The 6241-nt window shown below is 34.3% G+C and overlaps 1 long non-coding RNA gene across 2 annotated transcripts; it reads left to right on the forward strand.

The window, feature by feature from the left end:
• Positions 1-1207: 1207 nt before the first annotated feature.
• Positions 1208-4430, forward strand: LOC145556119 (uncharacterized). Of its 2 annotated transcripts, XR_014091756.1 has the most exons (3): positions 1208-1914; positions 3896-4023; positions 4208-4430. It is a non-coding gene; the product is annotated as an uncharacterized LOC145556119 (long non-coding RNA). The 2 variants fall into 2 exon arrangements; XR_014091755.1 differs by lacking the exon at positions 3896-4023.
• Positions 4431-6241: the final 1811 nt, after the last annotated feature.

Below are 6241 nucleotides of genomic sequence, written 5' to 3' on the forward strand. Positions count from 1 at the left end.
TATGATTGTAGTTATAGCTTTGATTAAGCTTGGGGGTGTTAGTTTGTTTTTGTTTGGTGACTTCTTGATTATGGTGTTGAGGATTGATCACCCTTTGCTTCACTAATTAGGAATACCGCCAAATTCTAAATTTTAAGCCTACCCTCAACCCTTTTTGCCCTGACGTTACAACTTTTGGGAAAGCCCTTTTGACGTAGAGGTTGAGTCACATATCGGGGGAGGGCATTATGAGTTAAAGCCTAAGGAAAGGGGATGTATTGTCAAGACGTCAAGCAGCCCAAAATTATCTCTTTTTTCGGTTCCTTCGTGGAACTTTTGAGATGCTCACTAGGGGAAGATATGAGACTAGTGGGGAGAACACGGTAAGACCGTTTGGGATGAAAGTGGATTACAAAAACTAGTTCCTATTCTTAGCATATTTATATTTCAATCAACCTTGGGTATCTTGAAACGTGCAATCCCTTACTTCTTTAGAAAGATTTGCATGCATTTGTGCTTGTACATTTGGAAAAGTCCTTTCATAAACATGTGTTTGTTTTTCTTTTCTTTTGATTTCCTTCTCATGATTTGCCTTGTTTGTATAATTATGAGAGTTATAGGTTAATCTCTTAGGAAACCTTTACGAGAGCATCACTCGTCCTCTAGGGCGATCTAGGGGTTTAAATGGCTTGTCTTTAGTTGCTAAAATTGACCGTGATTCCTACGAAACTGAGTTAGTGTATATTCCCATCTTCTCTAGTTTTCTTGTTTCTTTCTTTGCTTGAATAATGTCTTCATTTTTCCCTTGGGTGGGATTTTGTTTTGCTCGAGGACGAGCAAAAGTTTAGCTTGGGGGAGTTTGATCCGTGTCATTTATGGCACCATTAGGCTATGTTTTCTTTATATTTTTATGCTCGTTTTTAGTCGTTTATGTCGAGTTTATATAGAATAATTCTCGATTTGCGTGTTTTTGGATTAGTTTAGAGACACTACTACAAAATGAGTGTTTTTTCGACGCTTATGCTTAGACGCTAGGGAAAGGGCGTCAGCACGTGAATTTAGTATCCGCGTTTTTTCGACGCTTTTAGGTGACAAAAGAAATTTTCGTCTCTAGAAAGCGTCGATAAGTCACGCACATGTCACGCACGTGAATGGTTTGTACCTCGTAAGTCGCAACTCAGCCCACGTTTCAAACTTTCAATTCTAAGGTGAAAATAAACCCAAAAAAAAAAAAAAAAAAAAAGACTACTCAGTTTTCAACTTCTCAACCCTAACTATTCCTCCCTCCGTGAGATTCATGGTTTGTAAATCTAGTTCTTAACTCTACTTGCAATTCGGTGAAATTTCTCTACTCACTTTGAATTTTAATCAATTTTGTCACTCTCTAATTCTACGCCGCCGTTAATTCTAAGGTAAATCTTTCATTTTAGAATTCTAATTTTGCTTTTGATTGAAGTCTATTATATTGTTTTTAGCAAATTTTTTTCAACATTATCACAAAATAATGATCAGATTTTGTTTGATTAATGAATAACTAAGAGTATAGGGTTTTATTATTGTTATAAATATGGTTTAAGCTTCATTATGCGATTTACTTTTGAATTTGGATTCGGTTATAAGAAATAGTATAGTCAGATTTCATTTGTGAATTTAAAAGAGGTGTATATTCAAGAAAAGCGTTTTGCTGAAGAGAGAGAAAGTGAAAAAATGGTGAAGCCTTTGGGATCAACAATTGAATTCTTCAGGAGACGCGATGAGTGGAGGAAGCACCCCACTCTCAGCAACCAACTCCGTTTCCGTCACGCTGTTCCTGGCCATGGTCTTGGTGTCGGCGCATTTGAGTTTACCTCGTCGGCGAAACCATCTACAATCAGTTCTATGCTTCCTCTCGTTCTTCTTCTCACCATTGAGTTTCAAGATCAATCGTCTAATTGGGTATTTCTTCTTCTTATTTTATTTATTATTTTTGATCTTTGATCTATTTATACTCTAAATAATTGATTTTTGAATAATGGGTGTTGTTTTATTACTCTTAATTTTCAATGATAGAATGACTCGATTAAATTCAAGTTTAGAAGTAAATGTGTAAAGAGAAGTTGATATTTTATGATGCAATAAGAAATTGAAGCAAAAAGTACCAAACTAAAATGGCAGCTTCTTGTTCCCTTTGACTATATTTAATTGGTTGATATTTGTTTATTTTTAGTTAGTTTTAATCAAATGCAATTCATCTTTGTTTGTATCTCTTACCTAGCAAATGTTACTTGTAATTTTTTAAGTTCTAATATGAATTTTCAATTTAATACTTAATTCCTCCTCTAGATCTAGCCGGTGTTTTTTGGGGGCATATTTATTTGGGTTTTCCCTTGTCATTTGATCTGTGACTCTGGGATTTGGCATTGGATTTTAGAAAAGTGAAGCCACAATTTGATGTTGTTGGTGTAATGTTAGAGGTGTTGTCAAAGCCTATTTGCTTAGAGATTTGTTACATCTCTTTGCATAGTCATTTTGTTTAGTTAATAACTGAGTTGAAGAATACTTATTATCAACTATGAAATAAGAAGATTACTCCATGCTCAATCAGTAATTTAGTGGCTTTAACTTTTTTTTTGTTCACGAGTTGATATTTATTTAGATATACTTATAGTAATTGAAAATTCCTTTGTAAGTACCAAAACATGAAAAAATGGGTCTTACTAGCTTTTTGCAATATGACACACCTTTGTGTAATCAAAGAGATCTTTCATGTTTGTAAGAGAAAATAAAGGAGAGTTCGTTTTATTTTTATTTTTAATTTGATTTCAACTGAACTCTCAATTACGATTAATTAAGAGGGTTTGAAGAAGTTTTTTCTCCACTTGCTGCTTTTGTGCCAATTTGTTGCCTACTTGATCTCCCTACTGCTCTTTTCTTGCTGACATGGAAGCCTCATAGCAGGTGACTTGGCAGCAGGTTGGGTGTTGCAAGTACGTATGTGTTGTTGCTTTTGTTATTAATTTTTGTTCTATTTTGTTCTTTTTTGATGTTGCCGCGGTTATTGTTCTGATGTTGTTGTTGCATGCGTTGAGGTGTTTTTGCAAACTTGCTACTCCCTTCTTTTGCTGACAGAGTTGCTGGCCTGCAGCCCCAGCTATAATCATGGTTGTGATTGTGTCTTATCTTGTGTGTGTGTGTGTGTGTGTGTTCGTGGTTGTGATTGTGTCTTATCTTGTGTGTGGTTGTGATTGTGTCCTATCTTGTGTGTTTGTGTGTGTGTTTGTGGTCGTGACAGACTCGAATCAATAACAGAAACAAAATTATGTAATAATAACTTACCTATAGGACTCTCAGATTAGATTTAATGAAGTTAAGCTTACATTATTTTCCAAGGAGGTCAGCAATTGCTTTATAGTGGAAACAAAATTTACGAGCTTGTCTTGAGATACATCTATTTATTTAAGAACATTTTCATACTTATTTATAGGTAAAAGAGCCATTTTATGTGCTAGGTTTTTGTATACATCTTTAAACCTTTTGTTTGGGTAAACTTTTGTCCCTTCATTAGAAATTTGATGCAAGGTGATATAAACTATAATAAAAAATAGAGCAAGGATAGTGACTTCACACTGCTATAATTGTAATTAGGATTAGTTATAGCTGCTCTTTTAAAAAAGGTAAGGTATGATTTTGAGTTTTTCATATGTTTTAGTTAGACTTTGTTATAATTTGTGTTTGGTCGGCGTGTATTTAATTAATCTTACTTTCTGTTCTATATCCTCCCTTTCTTAGTTGTTTTTTCAAGACTTTATTGTTGGTGAGCTGCTAGTACTGATCTTCATCCAATTTTTATTTTTTATTTTGGTGGGCTTTTGGCTTGAGTTAGGATATTGCAATCTGAAACAATATTATATCACTAATGTTGTGACCTGCATATCAGAGCAGATACTCTAAGGTCAAAGAAGAAGATGTTGTTAGCCACATTTTATCGCTGGTTGACTGGTTTAACATGCAATTTGGCAAATGATGTCTTATCTTTTGAGTGTGTGGATATCCTTAATACTTTTGGTATATTCTTTGCTCAATAATTAGTTATGAAAGTCGGTTGTGATTTTGGTTTGCATAAATTATTAGGTGGAAAATATTTTTCAAAGATTGTATTCTCTGTATAGTTAGTAATTTTGATCTACTATTGTCTTTAGATTCGTTTGTTGATGTATTGATTGATGCGTATGCTGAAATGTGTTTGCAGGATTAAAAAGATTATACACTCACAACTAACACTGCAATATTTCAAGGATGGAAGAAAGATATATTAGATATTTTAAGGTTTCAATCAGTTATTCGGAATTTGTTCCACTACAACTACTCACGAATGAAGTATAAGTTGAAATTATATTTATTGAAAACTCGTTACTATGAGATATTGTACATATGCTATATTATATATTTATACGAAAAAAAATTTGGCATAATTTTGTTGTACATGTATTTTTTTTTTGGTAATATTAGTATAGTAGAAATAATTGTCGATGAATGAAATATTGTACGGTATCTTATTTGGTATTCTAGATATTTTTTTACAGAATATGGACAAGAAAAAGCGTCCCCAAATTAGAAAATATGGACATGAAAAAGCATCACCAAAATGTTAGAAATCAAATGTATGAATATCTAGACATAATTAAACGTCACCAATTTTAAGATTCTTGACCACAAAAAGCGTTGCTAAAATTAAAAAGTGCGCCAACTGTTGCAAAATGTGACGCTTTGTATAAAAAATTGGACAAAATAAAGCGTCGAGATTCGCGACGCTTTTTTACGTCCAGAAAAATTCTCGACTCACTTATTCTCGACGGTTTTTTAAAGCGTCGAGAAAGATTTTTGCGACGCTTTTTTGTGTCGAAAAATAGGCTTAAAAGCGTCTAAAAAACACGTCTTTTGTAGTAGTGAGAAGTGCGTGCTTTTAATGGTTTTCTTATCATTTTATTCATTTTTCGGCTATTTCTCTCGCTTCTCCTTTTCTTTGTCTTGTTTTGTAGGTACGTTGAGCTCCTGCGGATTTAATAATCACGGAGGGAGCACAAGTGCATTCAAATAATTTAACGGAGCCAAGTTAGGGAAGCCAAGCAGGCAAGTCAAGCCAATCCTAGAAACAAAGGAAAATGAAGGCTTGCAAAGTATCAAAAAGGACCTTTGTGCATTATTTCTGCCATATATCAAGTTCTACAAATCAAATTGAGGTGATTCAAGTTAGGTTGGAAACTAGACTTGAAGAGCTTTCCAATGATAGGTCGCACACCTTCATACAATTCCTAGATTGTGAGTTACAGCCTTCCAAAGTTGGCCCTGCAAATATGTCGCAAGCTGTCCGCGGGCATGGGCTACTATACCCGCGGGCGGGGGCTACAGTGCCCGCGGGCGCGGGGCTGCCGCAACATATTTCTGCCAATTTTCGACTAGGAACATGGAGAGGGCTAGCCGCTTTCTGGGTTTTACTCGCGATTTCTTTTATTTCCTTGTTTTGAATATATAGTTTACGGCCTTCTTTATTCTTCCGACATGAAATACTTTGGTTGAGGATAGTTTCTCTCTCATCTAAGGAGGATTAGCTTAGATTAGGAGTTCCTCTCTCTAGATTAGGAGTAGTTTTAGAGAGAGAAAGTGAAGGATTTCAATGGTCATTGAGAGATTGAAGATACAAGGGTGACAATTGTGTTGAATATCTTCTCCATTATCAATGAGCATTCTTAACTCTATCTCACTTTATTTCTTTGTTTAATTTCATGTTTGTTTGGTTTAATTTTGATGTTTGATGCTTAATTAGTGTAATTGTTCTTGATATTTTGTTGATTCTTGATTCCTTTAGTTGATTGTTGATAGATGATGATAATTGAGTAGTTGTTTGCTAGGAATTGGGTGAAACTTGTATGATTGATTAATTGTGGTTAATTTTGGAATTGTGTTGATTGATTGTTGAGATTAAAGTGATTAATGAAAGTTTGCATGTGTGTAATTCGATTAGGCCTTGAGAATTATGCTAGATTGCATTGTAATTGCTAATGATACGAACAATTGATTTAGGGATTGCAATTATCGATTGGTTTTGATTGTGATTCTCTTAGTTTGTTATTCATAGTGAATCCTAGCTTAACAATTAGGAGATAGCTCATTAATTCGAATTGATTGCTCGTATCATTAGTCTTCACAACCTTTGATTGACTTGATCTTTCCAAGTTGTTGCAATTGACATGATTACTTGTTGATCCCCGTTCCTAGTGTTTAT

This window comes from Chenopodium album, chromosome 8 (assembly GCF_948465745.1).
Source record: "Chenopodium album chromosome 8, dcCheAlbu1.1, whole genome shotgun sequence".
Classification (NCBI taxonomy): domain Eukaryota; kingdom Viridiplantae; phylum Streptophyta; class Magnoliopsida; order Caryophyllales; family Amaranthaceae; genus Chenopodium; species Chenopodium album.